Here is a 20,676-nt window from a genome sequence, read left to right as displayed (position 1 = left end):
TTCAGCAATTGAGAAGAAAATTATTAATATGCAATATCCAAAATTATCCTCTGTCCTTATTTTCTTAAGCACAAGAAGTTTGTGAAATACAATTACAATGTGCTCTAAAAATCTTTAGCAATATTTTATCAATTACCATTTTGTACTGATTGTTTCAAATGCAAGTTGTAAAAGTTCATTTAATAGTAATGGGCTTATAATACAAGTACATATTCTATAGATAAAAACAAGAAAAATAATCATTGTAATATACAGTCTCTTCACCTTATATCATGCTTTACTCAAAGCACTGACACCCCTTACTCATGAATTCTCTGGAGGTTAAGACATAAGGCAAAATGGCTGTCTGGGGAGGCCTTACAAATAGCTGTGAAAAAGAAGAGAAGCAAAAGGCAAAGGAGGAAAGGAAAGATATAACTATTTGAATGCAGAGTTCCAAAGAATAGCAAGGAGAGATAAGAAAGACCTCCTCAGTGATCAGTGCAAAGAAGTAGAAAAAAACAATAGAATGGGAAAGACTAGAGATCTCTTCAAGAAAATTAGAGATACCAAGGGAACATTTCATGCAAAGATGGGCTCAATAAAGGACAGAAATGGTATGGACCTAACAGAAGCAGAAGATATTAAGAAGAGGTGGCAAGAATACACAGAAGAACTGTACAAAAAAGATCTTTATGACCCAGATAACCATAATGGTGTTATCAATCACCTAGAGCCAGACATCCTGGAATGGGAAGTCAAGTGGGCCTTAGGAAACATCACTACGAACAAAGCTAGTGGAGGTGATGGAATTCCAGTTGAGCTATTTCAAATCCTAAAAGATGATGCTGTGAAAGTGCTGCACTCAATATGCCAGCAAATTTGGGAAACTCATCAGTGGCCACAGGACTGGAAAAGGTCAGTTTTCATTCCAATCCCAAAGAAAGGCAATGTCAAAGAATGCTCAAACTACCACAAAATTGCACTCATCACACATGCTAGTAAAGTAATGCTCAAAATTCTCCCAGCAAGGCTTCAACAGTATGTGAACCATGAATTTCCACATGTTCAAGCTGGTTTTAGAAAAGGCAGAGGAACCAGAGATCAAGTGCCAACATCCATTGGATCATCAAAAAGGCAAGAGAGTTCCAGAAAAACATCTATTTCTGCTTTATTGACTATGCCAAAGCCTTTGACTGTGTGGATCACAATAAACTGTGGAAAATTCTGAAAGAGATGGGAATACCAGACCACCTGACCTGCCTCTTGAGAAATTTGTATGCAGGTCAGGAAGCAATAGTTAGAACTGGACATGGAACAACAGACTGGTTCCAAATTGGGAAAGGAGTACGTCAAGGCTGTATATTGTCACCCTACTCATTTAACTTATATGCAGAGTACATCATGAAAAACGCTGGGCTGGATAAAGCACAAGCTGGAATCAAGATAGCCTGGAGAAATATCAATAACCTCAACTATGCAGATGACACCACCCTTATGGCAGAAAGGGAAGAGGAACTAAAAAGCCTCTTGATGAAAGTGAAAGAGGAGAGTGAAAAAGTTGGCTTAAAGCTCAACATTCAGAAAACTAAGATCATGGCGTCTGGTCCCATCACTTCATGGGAAATCGATGGGGAAACAGTGTCAGACTTCATTTTTTTGGGCTCCAAAATCACTGCAGATGGTGACTGCAGCCATGAAATTAAAAGACGCTTGCTCCTTGGAAGGAAAGTTATGACCATCCTAGACAGCACATTAAAAAGCAGAGACATTACTTTGCCAACAAATGTCCATCTAGTCAAAGGTTTGGTTTTTCCAGTAGTCATGTGTGGATGTGAGAGTTTGACTACAAAGAAAGCTGAGCACCAAAGAATTGATGCTTTTGAACTGTGATGTTGGACAAGACTCTTGAGAGTCCCTTGGACTGCAAGGAGATCAAACCAGTCCATTCTAAAGGAGATCAGTCCTGAATATTCATTGGAAGGACTGATGTTGAAGCTGAAACTCCAATACTTTGGTCACCTGATGCAAAGAACTGACTTATTTGAAAAGACCCTGATGCTGGAAAAGATTGAAGGTGGGAGGAGAGGGGGACGACAGAGGATGAGATGGTTGGATGGCATCACCGACTCAATGGACATGAGTTTGGGTAAACTCCGGGAGTTGGTGATGGATGGGGAGGCCTGGCGTCCTGTGGTCTATGGGGTCGCAAAGAGTCCAACACAACTGACTGAACTGACTGACTGACTGAATATACATGTGGGCAACATCATTTTAATTCAGATTACTTTGCTTCATAACTATTTTATAGAATTTTAAAGAAATAAAATATCCTTTTTAAATTATGTACTTTGTGTAAAGTGAAGCAGCACGAGGATACTATTCAGGTAGGTAAGCAAAAGAAAATTCTTTCCCTGCCTCTCTCACACTTCAAAAACAAACAAGATAAATCACATATATATCATCATTAGCATGATTAAATGTATTTAATCATTTAAAATTAAGATGTAATTCATGCATTAAAGTTCTTCAGGTGTTAGAAAATCTCATTATGTAAGTATAATTTGTATATATCCTAGAAAAACTATTTATGAATTTTTTTTTGCATCACACATCCTTTCCATTGGATTTTATTCTATTTTGATATATATCAAGATATAGATCTATCATCTTGTTTCTTCATTTTACTTCAGTGATTCTGTTTTAGATAAATGCATCTGCAAACTCATTTCAAAACTACCAGGGTATGAAAATAGTGGTATACCATAGGTCATCAAAGTGGGTTTTGCTTTTCTATATTTATTTTTTTGCTCTTCACATATTTAAAATTTACAATTGTTACATCTAGGAAATCATTATAATATCACTAGTTCTACTAGAAAGAATGACATCAAGAATGCACTTAATTTTGTTTAATAAGAACATATTTTAGAAAAGCAATTATTACTATCAAATATTAGCTATGTAAGGAAATACAGGTCATAATTAAGCTGTGAAAAGGTTGGAAAGAAAGGCATTAATGGGATTAAGCTCCATTTTAAAGACTGTGGATAGTGGCTATTTTTTAATAATTCTAATTTAATGACTATAAACAAGCCAAGTACCTTGTTTCTGCTTAAAGTTTTGTTCGAAGTTAAAAAAATTTTGCATCACATGCAGATAATGTGAGGTACTTTGATTAAATTTTACTTATTACTTTTCTTCTTCTATAGAATTTAAAATGATATGAAGCTAGTCAAAAGATATGATGGAACCAACATAAACATTTCTGCCACATATATGTATCACAAGGATTGCCCTGGCCTCTTATCTAAGAGGATTATAGGATAAATGATTATCAGTTTGCTCCAATAAATTGAAATTGAGTTTTAGAAGGCTGCACTTTATTTAGTATGTTAGTTTCTTATCTTAGAAAATACCAAGGTGAACATTTCTATTAAAAAAAAAAATTAAGGTTTTCTAATTTTATAGAAGCTCTAGAATAATAATTGTCTCATTAAAACACTTACTGTTCTTTTGGAATTCTGGGGTATTTTGTTCTTTGTTTTCTTTCTTTTGGGTGTTTTTCCTAAAAGGAAACAATATGCACAGTGGTTAGGTGAATACACGTAGTATAGAGTCATTTCATATTGTCATGAACTATAATTGCTTCATTTTATTATTTAATGTTTCTACTTAAACATCTTGCAATATATACATCCAAATACAATACAGTACCATATGTATGCTTAGTAGATACAGTATAAGATGGATAGGATAGGGATTTTAAAGTTGAAGATTTAGAGATCAAGGTCTGTGCATAGTTTATACAGTGATTTTGTGGAAGTTATGCTATTGCCTACATTATAGTTTTTCAGTTTGAAAACTGAAATGCTAGTAATTTAGACAGACATTGTTGGAGAATATTCTATTATTTTATTCAGTAGTCAATTACCCTCTTGCTATATTGAAAGTGAAAGTGAAGTCACTCAGTTGTGTCCGACTCTTAGCGACCCCATGGACTACAGCCCACCAGGCCCTCCGTCCATGGGATTTTCCAGGCAAGAGTACTGGAGTGGGGTGCCATTGCTATATTGAGTATCATATAATTATTATAAATTAAACTTCTACATATCATGTTATTCTTAGATTTTATATTTTCAGTCAAGTTAAGAGCACTTCAATATACTATACTTATTTGCCTGTTTTCCAAGGCAAATCAGGTCCAGAATTTCCTATTGTGAGTATATATACGTACACATACTAGTGTCTATATGCATTATATCCATCTGCACACACACATATATATAATACTACTGGGGTAAGGAAAAAACCTCACATCATTACAGAAAGGAAAATTTTCAGTTTAGAGAGGAAAATTAAATCCTTCCCAAGAGTCAATATCACGAATTGTTTTAATGTAATAAAGATTCAAGAATTTCTGATCTGGTTTGACAAGTTAGCAACTCACAAATGAACAATATCACTGCCACACAAGTACCATTTTATTGTAAGTTCTCATTAGTTTTGGTCTTCCAAATATTTAGAATGAAAACCAAGAAATAGTTAAAAATAGGTTGATAATAGGCTCGTTGCTCTGTTTTATGAGTTCTCACAGTGTCTATTTTACACATAACTATGAAAACATTATAATGCCAGAAGCTCTGGCAATTGGCTTACATAGGAACTCAGTGGAAAAGATCTGAAGTGACAGCTATATTTTCAAAGCTGCATTTAGAGCATCTGTTCAACGGTTAAGACTCCAAGGTCTCCTTTCATTTTAGTCCTGCTTGAAACTCGACTGTTTTCTAGCAAAATCCATTAGAAAGAGCAATGGTAAAACTGCATTTAGATTTACCTGACTGCCTCTTAAAATATGACTCTGAGCCACAGTCAATTTTAGATAAGCTTTGCATACATGGTTCCTGAATACTGACACTTTTCTTATGTAAAACAAAAGCTACAACAGAATGCTGTGGACATACACATTAAGGTAACACGGTGACATAAATCTCTTTGTAAGAAATATGGGGAAAAATCTGTTAGAGCAAAAGAAGGCTTTCTACTAAAAAACTAAAATATTTGACATTATATATATTGCATGTTATTACTTACCAAGGGGCAGGCTTCCCAAAGGGATGCCGTGAAAAGATTAAACAGTTTTTGTGACTTATGAGCCATCTGCAGGGATTCGATTTCATTTTGGTCTTGTATACATATCTATCACAAGGATGAATGGGTAAGCCTGTTCTACTGTAAGGAACAAACAACTATTTTATTTTTAATCTATGTGCTGAATATGGATGTGCATAGTATTTTTCTGGTAGCTAATTTCTGTCTCTTGCATGTGTAAACATCTCTTGTTTTTAGAGGGAAAGTGTGAAAATAACATGGGAGGATTTTGTACCTCCCGTCATCTATCTGGATTTTCAGTAGTGTAATTGCTATCAGTGGGTCTAACTCAGTTTTCTGACATCAAGACTTGGTACTTTTGCATGTTATTACAATACTTTAAAAAAATAAAATGAATCTGTTTAGGTAGGTTCATTTACTTTAAAACCAAAGGCTCTTTCATGTTCTTTTTATCTAGTTTTAGAAGGAAGCTTGACATGGGGAAAAAAAAAAGAAAAATTTCTGAGACTTAGGGATTACTATTGCTCAACAGTGACTAGAAATCACTGCTAAAACCCTGTAGCCCTCATCATAATTCTATTTACAGAACTAAGTAAAATACTTAGTTCTGTATTTTATGCAGTTCATTTCTCTAGTTCATGCTTTGGGCATCATAAATACTACAAATCTGTGTTACTTGCTTTTTTTTTTTTTTGAGGGGAAGGAACTAATTGCATTCACTTTAATTCTAGACATTTAAAAATACACAGCTTTTTCTTTTTTTAAGAGGACTTTTAGATTAAAAAATGACAATATTTACACCCAAACTTTAAAAAATATCTCCAGTATTTCATTCTGATGAAAATATTGATTTTAACTGAGGTTTCACTAACACAGCACACAGCTAAATATTTATTTAGGTTTGGATTTAAGTGCTTACTGCAAATCTGTGTAACATGGCTATTTGTAAACACTATTCTTTGGCTAGAAAGGCAACAGTAGCTCTCTCCCAAGTTTTAAATTTCAAAACTGCAAAGTAGTGATAAACTCAGAGTTCTCTTTATTTTACTGTCTTCCTATAATGCCAAAACTTGCAGTCACAACAGGGCTTTACAGCTGATGCGCTGTTTCCTCAGCACAGATATTCCTATTGCTAATGGATTTTGGTAGCCATCTTTGGCTTAACTTCCTATTCTTGGAGCAGTAGTCATCCTGCAGAAATTACTTTAAAAAGAGATTCTGTCCAGGTCATTAGTGACTGAATATAAGCTTTGAAACAAAAAAGTAAAGCACAGCATGACAACTAAATGGATTACACGATTCTAGATTGGATCCTAGGCCAGTGGGACAAAACACTTAGCTATTAAGAACGTTATCATGACAGAGGATGAAATTTGAATACGGACTACAAATTAGGTAATTGTATTATGTCAATGACATATTACCTGTGTTTGATTCTTGTTTTGTATGATGTAAGAGAATGTCCTGTACTCAGGAAATACATTGAAATATATGCTAAAGTATTTAGGATAAGTCATACCCTGTCTGCAACTTATTCTCCAATGGTTTGAAAAATATACGAACTGTGTATACACACATATAATATGATGACTGTATATATAGATATATAATATGATGACTATATATATATATATAGGTATATCATATTTTATGAGACTGAAAAAGAAACTGACATATAGGATAAAATATAAACAGTTGGTTAACTGAGGTAAAGGGCACATGAGAACTTCCTGTCCTATTCTTGCAATGTTTTATGAAAGTTTGAAACAGCAAACATGACCCCAAAAGAAAATGTAAAAATATCTATTAAAAAACTTAAATAATACAAAATGCCATTTTTCAATATGTCTATGAAACACTGCCCTGTGGCTACTCTTATTTTGTTCATTAGGCACAAGATGGTTTTATTCTGTCTGTAACTACAAAAGATAATGACATTTATCTGGATAACTATCAGGGAGTATTAGGTGATAAAAGAAAAATATTCCATCAAGTAATAGAGTAAATAAACAAATGTTCTGTAACGATGCAATCACTGTAGTTGCTGGTAGGAACAATCGGGCAACAACACAGAATATAGACTTTCTTTTAAAGGAAGATAGGAGGCCAAAAGGCCATAGTAGAGGAAGGAACATTTTCTATTTTTTTGTGTGTAACCATTGACAATCACTTAAGATACTTAAGCCTAACAAGCCTGCCAATACAAAAGAAGCAGATATTTACCAACAAGACTGAAGTGGGTGGGGTCAGGGGAAGGATGAAGGGTTTGCTCATTTTTTTGATGTGACATTTTGTTATACAAGTAAAAACATACTGTAAACCATTGGTTGGCAGTCAGAGTTATAACAAATCACATACTGGGTTCAACCACATTTAACATTTTCATTATACTCAAAATAATTATTTTAGAATGGGGGCCTGATAATGAGGCAAAATGGCACCAAGTCAGGAGTCAGTTTGCACCTTGAAAAGGACGATGAGAACTAATTAAATGAAAAGCTGGGGGAAGTTAATTGGGCCTGGGTGAAGATAAAGACATTATCAATGCATGAAAAAATAAAACTTTTAAAAAAGGGATAGCAGAAAGCCACAGTGAACACAGCTAAGGGAGAAGATACCTAAAGAAACAGTGTCATGAACAGAAGTGTGCCTAGGGGAGCCTCTGTTGGCCTTCAGCTCCTAGGATTGTGCCTATCACACAAATAAATGTTTTTTGGATGAATAATATTGCATGTTGATGAAAGTAAAACTGTCTTATCTAGTGTGTGACTTTAGGTAAATCACTTAATTTATTTTGACCTCAATTACATCAGTCTTGCAGGTTAACCTTGCTCCTTTGTGTGCCATGAAATGAGAGTGTGGAAAAAGGTGATTTTCTAAGGTGCCTTCCATTTCTAAATATTTCTGTATGTAGTTCTGTCTATTAAAATGGGCAACTGTAAACATTTCTGTAGAAGAGAATAGCTAGGTATGAGTGTTAAATGATGAGAAATGGGGGTAGGAGGAGAAAAAGATGAATAAAAGAGGAATGTATTGATTTCAAGTAATGGGAAATAAATCCCATGAAAAGAAACTTTAATATAGAAGACAGAATGTAAACTGTGATTTATAGCTTTGGCATATGTGAAATGACATTTACATATACTATTGATAGAAGCATCCAGATGAAGAAATTTTTAACTATTCTTATTAAAATGACTCTATACACTCTCTGCTTCCACATCTAGAGTCTCCAAGTGAATAGAAAGGGAGAGTGTTCAAAAGAAGCCACGAAATACCAGGAATTTACATAAATAGTCTTCTTCTACAAAGTCAAAGAATTGTTACTGTTCATCTGAGAAAGCTGAAGAAACTCTTAGGATCTATACTTAATTCCATGAAGAGCTATTTCATTTAAGACCCACCAGGCACAACTGTAGATACCTCCGTGATGCCTTTGATGATCAACTGGCTTCCTATCATTTACAATAGCCAAGACATGAAAGCAATGTAAGTCTCCATCAACAGATAAATGGATAAAGAAAATATGGTATACATATACACAATCAAATACTACTCAGCCATTAAAAAGGATGGAATAGTGCTCTTTGCAGCAATACGAATGGACTTAGATATGATCATACTAAGTGAAGTTAAGTCAGAGAAAGACTAATATATATTGCTTATTTGGGGAATCTACAATATGACACAAGTGAACCTATCTATGAGAAAGAAACAGATTCACAGGCATAGAGAACAGACTTGTAGTTGTCAAGGGGAAGGTGGGGAGGGATTGGGAGTTTGCGATTAACAACTGCACACTATTATATTTATGTATAACTGAATCCCTCTGCTATATACCAGAAACGGATATGACATTGTAAATCAACTATACTTCAATAAAACAAACTGAAGAAAACCACTCTTATATGTTTCTTTCCTACAAGCTTGTGGAGCACTTGTATTCTGTAACATAATTTAGCTCTTACTTGTTTATTTTCCCATTGCTTTCCCCAGTTTCAATACTGATTTTGAGTGGATAATTAGAGGTACATGTTTGTTTCCCGAAAATGAGGTGGTGCTTAAACATTCCTCTGTTGATGGAGATGGGCAGAGTATATTTTGAGCTCAGAATATGTACTGGAATAATGATTGGTTCAGTTCAGTCAGTTCAGTTGCTCAGTTGTGTCCAACTCTTTGTGACCCCATGAACCACAGCGCGCCAGGCCTCCCTGTTCATCACCAACTCACGGAGTTTACCCAAACTCATGTCCATTGAGTCGGCGATGCCATCCAACCATCTCATCCTCTGTCGTCTCCTTCTTTTCCTGCCTTCAATCTTTCCCAGCATCAGGGTCTTTTCAAATGAGTCAGCTCTTTGCATCAGGTGGCCAAAGTATTGGAGTTTCAGCTTCAACATCAGTCCTTCCAGTGAACACGCAGGACTGATCTCCTTTAGAACGGACTGGTTGGATCTCCTCGCAGTCCAAGGGACTCGCAAGATGCTTCTCTACAGTTCAAAAGCATCAATTATTCAGCACTCAGCTTTCTTCACAGTCCAACTTTCACATCCATACATGACCACTGGAAAAACCATAGCCTTGACTAGACGGACCTTTGTTGGCAAAGTAATGTCTCTGCTTTTTAATATACTTTCTAGGTTGGTCATAACTTTCCTTCCAAGGAGCAAGTGTCTTTTAATTTCATGGCTGAAATCACCATCTGCAGTGATTTTGGAGCCCCCCCAAATAAAGTCTGCCACTGTTTCCCTTTTTGCCATGAAGTAATGGGACCAGATGCCATGATCTTAGTTTTCTGCATGTTGAGTTTTAAGCCAATTTTTTCACTCTCCTCTTTCACTTTCATCAAGAGGCTGTTTAGTTCTTCTTCACTTTCTGCCATAAGGGTGGTTTGGTAGCCACCAAAAAATGATTCTGTGCCCATCAAGCATGGTTGATGATCCTGAGACAGCTGTGGAGACCCTACCTTGTTTTCTTATCAGCACCCATTCCTCCACACATTTTTTGCAAAAAGAATCAATGATCTATCATATGAGGATGAAAGATGTACTGTTCTTTAACCTGAAAGGCCTAGTCAAATATCCTGAAAGGCCCCTGAAGCTATGAATTGATATTAGTTTGCCAATGAAGGCTGATCCACTTGAGAGGGGCCACTTTCCCAGCTTTGTCATAAGACAGCAGAACGTGCCTTATGGTTCAATGTTTAAATCAAGACTGCTGATGGTGATGCCCCTTTAAGAAAGCTGAAGGGTTGCTGCTGGCTGAATTAGTGTCTCTTTGGGTGGCCAGGGGTATAAAAGATGAGAAAGGCTTAAGGGAAAGAGAAGACACAACAAATGGACTAGTTTCAGATGGTTTTGATTTGTCTACAGATTCTGGTGCTCCAACAGTTAGAGACAGTGAAGAACATTCACATAACATAGATGCTGACATAATTATTGGCTTTATAAACAGGAGAAGGCCACCAAATAGCTTTACAAAGGGCTCCAAAGTAGATATAAAAACTACACGTGCCCTAATAACACATGATGAAGTGACAAGAAATGAAAACAAGATGACAACGTCCTCAAATTTTTGAGGTTGAGTGGGAAGGGTTGGGCAGCAATTCTGGATATAGTTTTAAGATCAAAAGAGAGAAAATGACATTTGAACCTTGACTTACTGCAAATTCAAGCCCAAAGAACCATGATGTTGGGATGTATGCATGAAATTTTTACAGTTCTATGCTGATGGGCTCAGTTCAACACCATGGAAAAATACCAAGTTGGAAGTTCAGGGCTAGAGACAAAGTGATCTTCAGTCCTTTATATTTAATTGGGGAACAAGTATAGAGATAAAACAGAAAGTAAGCAACTTATCACGTTAAACTAGTTCCAAGACACCATCTTTGTTATCTCTTTCTTGCTGGCACATTAAAAAAAGTGTACAGATACAAACATCAATACAAATTTGCTCATAGGTATCCTGGCCCTTTATATTCACATGAAAAATGCCCTCCTCAAAGATTCATTTCTGGGAAGCAGATGATTTTAAAGAGTAATTATAACTGCTATTTAATACGCTGCACTCAGCAGACTGCATATATTTATCACATTCATCTTCACAAGGACATGGTGAAGTAGGTGTTAAATCTCTATTAGCATGTGAGCAAACTTAGGTCAGCACTTATTTGGAATTAGTAAGCGGTAGAGTCAGTATCTACATTCAACTCTGCTTCAGAATTCTATTTTTCCTTTGCAACAAGGTCTCTGTAGTGTTGGAACGGACTTTGAGAATGTAGAAAATCTATTTTCTAGACATTCCTCTTCTACTTTTTTGATGTGTATCACCTGAAGCAGTTCAAATGTTTTCTGCATCTTAATGGCTTCATCTGTAAGATGGGGTAACACAATACCTACCCTAAGGAAACAAAGACTAGGTTATTTGATTTAATGAGGGATCTTTGATTTCAAAAAGTAATTGAATATGTCTAATCTCCAAAGAATAAAAAAGCCTTAAAAGTAGAAGTCTTTTCAAGGAATGTTGAATACATAACCTTTGTAAAATTCATTACTACTCCTGGAAATTTTACCTGAATAGCATTATTCCTACATTAAACAAAAGATTTCTAAATCAACAGAATCGTTTCATCTACATATAAGGATTTACTACTGCGGGATTACCTTCAAGGATATATTTATGAGATGCATAAAACATTCATCCTCCTATTTTTAACTTCAAATACCTACATAGCTCACACAAAATTAGGCAGGAAGTAAAAATGCACCATCACGGCTATGTAGAGATACATTTTCTAACTAGAGTCAACTGAGTGAATATCAAAGTTAAGAACTAATTGCCAAAGGGATGCCTAAAAGATGTTATGTGATAACTCAACACAAAGTTCATGTTAATTTAAACAGCCTAACTCTCAACTCTTTAATTGGACAATGTTTATTTAATCTAAAAGCTTTAGAAATTAAAAACAAAAACAAAATCCAAAAAATGTTACTTGGAGAAAACATCTTTTAAAAACTAGTTCTTAGAATTAGATGTGTGGGTATCAGAAATGGTAAGAATTTCAAAGCATAGAATGGGATTTCCCTTCTGATAATACATGCATATGAAGACAGAGTTTCAGAACACCAGATTCTAGATCCCCCATCAGTGGATGAAGACAAATTGATAAACAGAAAAGACCAAAAGGGAGAAGAAACTAAATAAGATACTGACTATAAGAACTAACCACTTAATTCTGATAAAACTATTTTTCTTAAAATAACCATAAATGCAATCCTATGCAGTTCTAAACTAATAATTTATACATAGATTTCAAAAATGTTGTAGAAACCTAAATATATTTGAGAGAAATGAGTATCCAATAAGTTAACATGGGGGATATATAGTTAAGTCATAATAAATTTTTCACTAGAGAAAGCAGTTGAGTCCTCTAGTATTAGAAATTTGGGGGAGACTTCAATAAAATTTTATGTAAAAATTTGCCATTATTTTACTTAAGTTTGAAAGAGACTTTCATTTCATTTCACCCATGAAATGATGTAATGAATAGAGTATCAGCAGATCAAATGAGGCTGCTTTCTCAGCTCCTACTCTTTGATCCTTTAGGTGTCTAATGGGAATGGCAACTAATTTTCACTGACAAAAGGAATACAATCAAGATTAATTCCCGAGAACTAATTCCTTAGAACAGGCAAATTCCCTTGCAGGCAGGATTCTAGGCAGGGATTATAAGGGCCTGAGTTTTAGGCCTTCTGATAGAAAACTCAAGAGAGCCATCTTCAATTTAAATTGAAAAATTTTTTAGAATTACATATGATACAAGTGAATTTTTACTGTGGTTCTCAGTGGTGTCACTGTGGTTTTTGCCATAGAATCCCCTAGCATTGTAATTTCCTCTTTAAGGTCATGTCATTTTTGAAAAGAAACTGATTTTATTATTATCATTTCCATCTCTTTGATATAGGGGAGACTCAGAACATAATCATACAATAATTCACTTTAAGAGACTAATGGAGTCTATGTAATATCATCTACCACATGTGGATATCTAATTTTACGAACAATCAAAACATGGACTCAAATGTCAATGTAATGAAATCATTTAACTGCTAATTATATTAAGAATAGTAAACCTGGTTGGCAGAGGTTGGGGGAAGCACAAACGCTCTCTGAGCTGAATACAAATTATAGTCTAATTGTCAATATACTGGAGGTGGTCCCATGTCAACTCACAGTTCCATTTCTCTAATAGGCAAAACTCAGCAAATGTCCTTGTATTTCTCTAGGACTATTCTAGGAGTGGCATGGAACAAATGAAGCAGAAGAAAAGGTCCCTGTCCATAGCATCCCGATCCATACATCTGTATGACAGCAGCGAGCACATCATGTTAATGATGTACTAAGCAGTGGCCTGCCATGGAGACCCAGACTCTGGCAACCGCATCTTGGGAGGCATAAGTCCTCTTGAAGGAGGTCGCTGTTAGCTCCACTACAGAGCTGCCAGGTGGGCGATTCACGAATTGGAGAACAATTATACCAAAGAAGTTCTCATCCTGCTGTAAAAGTCCCATGCCCCACAAAAGACTTCCCAACCTGGGGGTCCAGCAAACGGACTGAGTATCCCCAGAGAATCTGATCTTGAAGGTCAGAAGGATTTGATTACAGAAATTCCACAGGGCTAGGGAAACAGTCTTGGAGGGCACAAACAAAACCGTGTGTGCATCAAGACCCAGGAGAAAGGAGCAGTGATCCCAGAAGAGACTGAGCCAAACTCGCCTATGAGTGCTTGGGCGTCTCCAGCAGAGGCATGGGTTGACACTGGCCTGCCTAGGGGTCAGGGGCACTGACTACAACAGTCCTGAGAGGCCCCGCGTGCTGACATAAGTCCTTTTGAAGGAGGTTACTGCCATCATACCTACCATAGTTTGGCCTCAGGTCAAAATACAGGGAGGGAAGACAGCCCCACCCATCAGCAGAAAATCTTATTAAAGATTTACTGAGCATGGCCTTGCCCACCAGAACAAGACCCAGTTTTCCCCACAGCCAGTCCCTCCCATCAGGAAGCTTGCACAAGCCTCTTATCCTCATCAATCAGAGGGCAGACAGGATGAAACCCACAATCATAGAAAACTAACCAAACTGATCACATGGACCAATGTTGCCTAATGCAATGAAACCATGAGCCATGCTGCATAGGCTCACCCTAGACAGACGGGTCATAGTGGAGAGTTCTGATAAAACGTGGCCCATTGAAAAAGGGAATGGCAAACCACTTCAGCATTCTTGCCTTGAGAACTCCAGGAACAATATGAAAGGCAAAATGATAGGACACTGAAAGATGAACTCCCCAGGTCAGTAGGTGCCCAATATGCTACTGGAGAAGAACAGAGAAATAGCTCTAAAAGGAATGAAAGGCTGAGCCAAAGCAGAAACAATGCCAAGTTGTGGATGTGACAGGTGGTGAAAATAAAGCCCAATGCTGGTAAAGAACAATATTGCATAGGAACCTGGAATGTTAGGTCCATGAGTCAAGGTAAATTGGAAAGGGTCAAACAGGAGATGGCAAGAGTGAACATTGACATTTTTGGAATTAGCAAACTAAAATGGACCAGAATGGGTGAATTTAATTCACATTACCATTATATCAACTACTGTGGTCAAGAATCCCTTAAAAGAAATGGACCAGCCCTCAGACAACAAAAGACTCTGAAATGCGGTGCTTGGGTGCAGTCTCAAAAACAAAAGAATGATCTCTGCTCTTTTCCAAGGCAAACCATTCAATATCACAGTAATGCAAGTCTATGCCCTAACCACTAAGGCTGAAGAACCTTAAGTTGAATAGTTCTGTGAAGACCTACAAGATTTTCTACAATCAACACTAAAAAAAGATGTCCTTTCAATTCTGAAAGAGATGGGAATACCAGACCAGCTGATCTGCCTCTTGAAAAACCTGTATACAGGTCAGGAAGCAACAGTTAGAGCTGGACATGGAACAACAGACTGGTTCCAAATAGGAAAAGGAGTACGTCAAGGCTGTATACTGTCACCCTGCTTATTTCACTTATATGTAGAGACATCATGAGAAACGCTGGGCTACAGGAAGCACAAGCTGGAATCAAGATAGCCAGGAGAAATATCAATAACCTCAGATATGCAGATGACACCACCCTTATGGCAGAAAGTGAAGAAGAACTAAACAGCCTCTTGATGAAAGTTGAAAGAGGAGAGTGAAAAAGTTGGCTTAAAGCTCAACATTCAGAAAACTAAGATCATGGCATCTGGTCCCATCACTTCATGGGAAATAGATGGGGAAACAGTGGAAACAGTGTCAGACTTTATTTTTTTGGGCTCCAAAATCACTGCAGATGGTGACTGCAGCCATGAAATTAAAAGACGCTTACTCCTTGGAAGGAAAGTTATGACCAACCTAGACAGCATATTAAAAAGCAGAGACATTACTTTGCCAACAAAGGTCCATCTAGTCAAGGCTGTGGTTTTTCCAGTGGTCATGTATGGATGTGAAAGTTGGACTGTGAAGAAAGCTGAGTGCTGAAGAATTGATACTTTGAACTGTGGTGCTGGAGAAGACTCTTGCAAGTCTCTTGGACTGCAAGGAGATCCAACCAGTCCATCCTAAAGGAGATCAGTCCTGGGTGTTCATTGGAAGGACTGATGCTGAAGCTGAAACTCCTTTGCATCAGGTAGTTTGGCCACCTGATGTGAAGAGCTGACTCATGAAAAGACCCTGATGCTGGGAAAGATTGAGGGCAGGAGGAGAAGGGGATGACAGAGGATGAGATGGTTGGATGGCAACACCGACTCAATGGACATGGGTTTGGGTAAACTCCAGGAGTTGGTGATGCCAGGGAGGCCTGGTGTGCTGTGGTTCATGGGGTCGTAAAGAGTCGGGCACAGCAGAGTGACTGAACTGAACTGAACTTCATTGTAGGGGACTGGAACGCTAAAGGAGGAAGTCAAGACATACCTCGAGTAACAGGCAAGTTTGGCTTTGTAGTACAAAATGAAACAGGACAAAGGCTAACAGAGTTTTGCTAAGAGAATGCACTGGTCATAGCAAACACCCTCTTCCAACAACACAAGAGAGGACTCTACACATGGACATCAACGGATGGTTGATTCTGAAATCAGATTGATTATATTCTTTTTAGGCAAAGATGGAAAAGCTGTATACAACCAGCAAAAACAAAACTGGGAGTTGACTGTAGCTCAGATTATGAACTCCTTTTTGCAAAATTCAGACTTAAATTGAAGAAAGTAGGGAAAAATCACTGGAGAAGGCAATGGCACCCCACTCCAGTACTCTTGCCTGGAAAATATGGATGGAGGAGCCTGGTGGGCTGCAGTTCATGGGGTTGCTGAGAGTCGGATACGACTGAGCCACTTCACTTTCACTTTTCACTTTCATGCATTGGAGAAGGAAATGGCAACCCACTCCAGTGTTCTTGCCTGGAGAATCCCAGGGACGGAGGAGCCTGGTGGGCTGCCATCTATGGGGTCGCACAGAGTCAGACACAACTGAAGTGACTTAGCAGTGGCAGCAGGGAAAACCACTAGGCCATTCAGGTATGACCTAAATCAAATCCCTAGGAATTATACAGTAGAAGTGAGAAACAGATCTGATAGACAGAGTGCCTGAGGAAGTATGGATGGAGGTTTGTAACACTGTACAGCAGGCAGGGATTGAAACCATCCCCAAGAAAAGCAAATGCAAAAAGTGAAAAATAGTTGTCTGAGTAGGCCTTAAAAAAGCTGAGAAAAGAAGAGAAGCAAACAGCAAAGGTTAAAAGAAAGATATTCTGATCTGAATGCAGAGTTCCAGAAAATAGCAAGGAGAAATAAGAAAGCCTGCCTCAGTGATCAGTGCAAGGGAATATAGGAAAACAATAAAATGGGGAAGACTAGAGATCTCTTCAAGAAAACTAGAGAAACCAAGGGAACATTTCATGTAAAGGTGGGCTCAATAAAGGACAGAATAGTAGGGACCTAACAGAAGCAGAAGATATTAAGAGGAGGTGGCAAGAATACATAGAACTATACAAAAAGACCTTAATGACCCAGATAAGCACAATGGTATGATCACTCACCTAGAGCCAGACATCCTGGAATGAGAAGTCAAGTGGGCCTGAGGAAGCATCATTATGAACAAAGCTAGTGGAGGTGATGGAATTCCAAGCGACTATTCAAATCATAAAAGATGGTGCTGTTAAAGTGCTGCACTCAATATGCTAGCAAATTTGGGAAACTCAGTAGTGCCAGGACTGGAAAAGGTCAGTTTTCATTCCAATCCCAAAGAAAGGCAATACCAAGGAATATTCAAATTACTTCACAATTGAACTCATTCCACATGCTAGCAAAGTGATGCTCAAAATGCTCCAAGATAGGCTTCAACAGTACATGAACGGAGAACTTCCAGATGTTCAAGCTGGATTTAGAAAAGGCAGAGGAACCAGAGATCAACTTGCTAACATCCGTTGGATCATAGAAAAAGCAAGAGAATTCCAGAAAAATATCTGCTTCATTGACCATGCTAGAGCCTTTGACTATGTGGATCACAATAAAATGTGGAAAATTCTTAAAGAGATGGGAATACCAGACCACCTAACTGCCTCCTGTGGAATTTGTATGCAGGTCAAGAAGCTACAGTTATAACTGGATATGGAAAAAATGCACTGGTTCCATATTGGGAAAGGAGTATGTCAAGGATGTATCTTGTCACCCTGCTTATTTAATTTATATGCAGAATACATCATGTGAAATGCCGGGCTGGATAAAACACATGCTGGTATCACGACTGCCGGGAGAAATATCAACAACCTCAGACATGGAGACGCTGCTCCTGCTGCTGCTGCTAAGTCGCTTCAGTTGTGTCCGATTCTGTGCGACCCCATAGATGGCCTCCCACCAGGTTCCTCCATCCATGGGATTTTCCAGGCAAGAGTACTGGAGTGGGGTGCCATTTCCTTCTCCAGATATGCAGATAAGACCACCTTTATGTAAGAAAATGAAGAGGAACTCAAGAGCCTCTTGATGAAGGTGAAAGAGGAGCATGAAAAAGCTGGCTTAAAACTCAACATTCAAAAACAAATATGGCATCCAGTTCCATCACTTCATGGCAGATGATGGGGAAACAATGGTGACAGATTTTATATTCTAGGGCTCCAAAATCACTGTGGATGGTGACTGCAACCATGAACGTAAAAGGCACTTACTCCTTGGAAGAAAAACTATGACAAACCTAGACAGGGTATTAAAAAAGCAGAACCCTCACTTTGGAAACAAAGGTCCATATATAGTAAAAGCTATGGTTTTTCCAGTAGTCATGCATGGATGTGACAGTTAGACCATAAAAAAAAGCTGAATGCTGAAGAATTGATCATTTGGAACTGTGGTGTTGGAGAAGACTCTTGAGAGTCCTTTGGATAGCAAGGAGATCAAAGCAGTCGGTCCTAAAGGAAATCAACCCTGAATATTCATTGGAAGGACTGGTGCTGAAACTGAACTCCGATACTTCGGCCACCTGATGTCAAGAGCTGGCTCATTGGAGAAGACCCTGATGCTGGGAAAGATTGAAGGCTGAAGAAGAGGGCGACAGAGGTTGAAATGGTTGGATGGCATCACCGATTCAGTGGACATGAACTTGGGTAATCTCTGTGTGATACTGAGGCACACTGAGGTCTGGTGTGCTGCAGTCCATTGGGTCCCAGAAAGTCCGACATGATGGAGCAACTGAACAACCAAGTAAGAGCAAGCCTATTTCTGTGATGTGTCTGATATAAAAACTACATGATAGGGAACTAATAGGGATCATCACTTTAACAAGGAGTAAGAGGTGACCGTATGGTGAATTAGGGACATTCAAGCCTAAAATGGAAAATTCTTCTGTGTTTTCTGATCAGCTATGGAAGAGCCAATCACACATCAGGCACAATTTACCACAACGTCAAATTTAATCTTGCTATTAAAATGATGAGCAGAAGTCTTTGCAGGAAGCATATAATAAAATTTATAAGCTGTTTAGATCAGGAAAATCCAAATGACTTTTTAAAATAGACCCTTAATATGAGAGGAATCAAAGAATTATAGCATTCATGGTTAAATTCATTGAAAATAATATTGATATTATTTTAATTCATCTCTATTTTATCAAGGATTTATTTAGTAGGTGTTATTTATGTAAATCAAGCCTGAAAATTTAGATAAACATTTATTCTGTTATTAAATACAAATATTTTATTCTTTCTGTAATGAATAAATATGTATATATTTGTGTGTGTGTATATATATATGTATGAGCAATAGCCTCAAAAGTCTAGATGGTGTTCTTGGTAGGTGAGTGTATATTAGAGGTAAGAACTGAAGTAACACTATTGGAGACATAATACATACTTGAAGAAATCTGAACCTGTTTTAGCTAAATCAAGTACTATTTAATGATAATGAAGGTATATATCTGAGCTGACATTATCACTTTGGATCTCCACTTAAACATAAGATTTTCACTTAAGACTCTCCACTTAACATAAGACTTTGGAAGGAATGATGCTAAAGCTGAAACTCCAGTACTTTGGCCACCTCATGTGAAGAGTTGAGTCATTGGAAAAAGACTCTGATGCTGGGAGGGATTGGGGGCAGGAGGAGAAGGGGATGACAGAGGATGAGATGGCTGGATGGCATCACTGACTTGATGGACGTGAGTCTGAGTGAACTCCGGGAGTTGGTGATGGACAGGGAGGCCTGGCGTGCTGCGATTCATGGGGTCACAGGGAGTCAGACACGACTGAGCGACTGAACTGAACTGAGCTGAACTGAACATAAGACTTAACATAATAAACATAAGACTCTCCACTTGAACATAATAATTGTTTCAACAATTATTCTTATTCCTTTTATTCTGTGAAAACCTCACAAAAGCATCTGATGTGTTTCCTTCATGATGTATTTTCATTTAATATATTTTGCTGATAGAATACTTTGGGCAAGGCACCTGCCAAACACTGTTCTGAATTTAAAAAATGAGAAACTCCAAGACATTTCTATCTAGAAGATAAGAGTGGGGGAGAGAGCATTAAACCTACTCATAACTCCCACACAAAGCAATTTATAATAGGTCTCTTTGCATACAAACTAAAATCCACAGAAGTAGCGAAAGCTCCAATGGCTTCGGGTACATGGAAGATTATGTGTTTTGATGGGGAAAAGGTCTCCGAAGACCAGTTATGGAGGAGTAGAGCTATGGGGGAGGAAAAGCAATAGGCATGTTTGGTTTCTAGACAGTAGGCTGGCCGGCAGGAGAACTAAGAGAAAAAAAGGCTGGAAAAGTAGCTTGGACCATATTGTAGACAATCTTAGATTGAGATTAGAGACGGCGGCAAGGAGTAAATGCAGGCTTCTCAAGCAATGAATTGATCTTCTCAGAAGATCAACGTAGTGAAGCAAGTGTTTTAGCGTTCTGCTTAGGTAATGCTCTGTTTCGTTTTTGTGCTGTAAAAATATTTGAATAAAATATAACAAAGCACTATAAGGAAAATTTTTGAAAGTGTATTATAAAGGCCACAATGTTTTTATT

The 20,676-nt window shown here is 37.6% G+C and overlaps 1 protein-coding gene across 3 annotated transcripts in view; it reads right to left on the bottom strand.

Moving 5' to 3' along the window:
• The window catches only part of SYT1 (synaptotagmin 1), a 615,410-nt gene that overhangs the window by 400,575 nt on the left and 194,159 nt on the right, over positions 1–20,676 (bottom strand). For 2 of the 3 annotated variants that reach the window (XM_086398826.1, XM_086398831.1), the window contains exon 3: positions 3,489–3,547. The exons of the other annotated variant lie outside the window; for it this stretch is intronic. The gene's annotated coding sequence lies outside the window, so the exon portion shown is untranslated. The remainder of the gene's footprint in view (positions 1–3,488; positions 3,548–20,676) is intronic. 3 annotated transcript variants of the gene reach the window in all.

This window comes from Bos grunniens, chromosome 5 (genome assembly GCF_055505025.1).
Source record: "Bos grunniens cultivar Pamir isolate PY7600 chromosome 5, Bosgru_T2T1.0, whole genome shotgun sequence".
Taxonomy (NCBI): Eukaryota; Metazoa; Chordata; class Mammalia; order Artiodactyla; family Bovidae; genus Bos; species Bos grunniens.
Note: the sequence above shows the minus strand (reverse complement) of the source record. Positions and strands in the feature narration are given on the sequence as shown.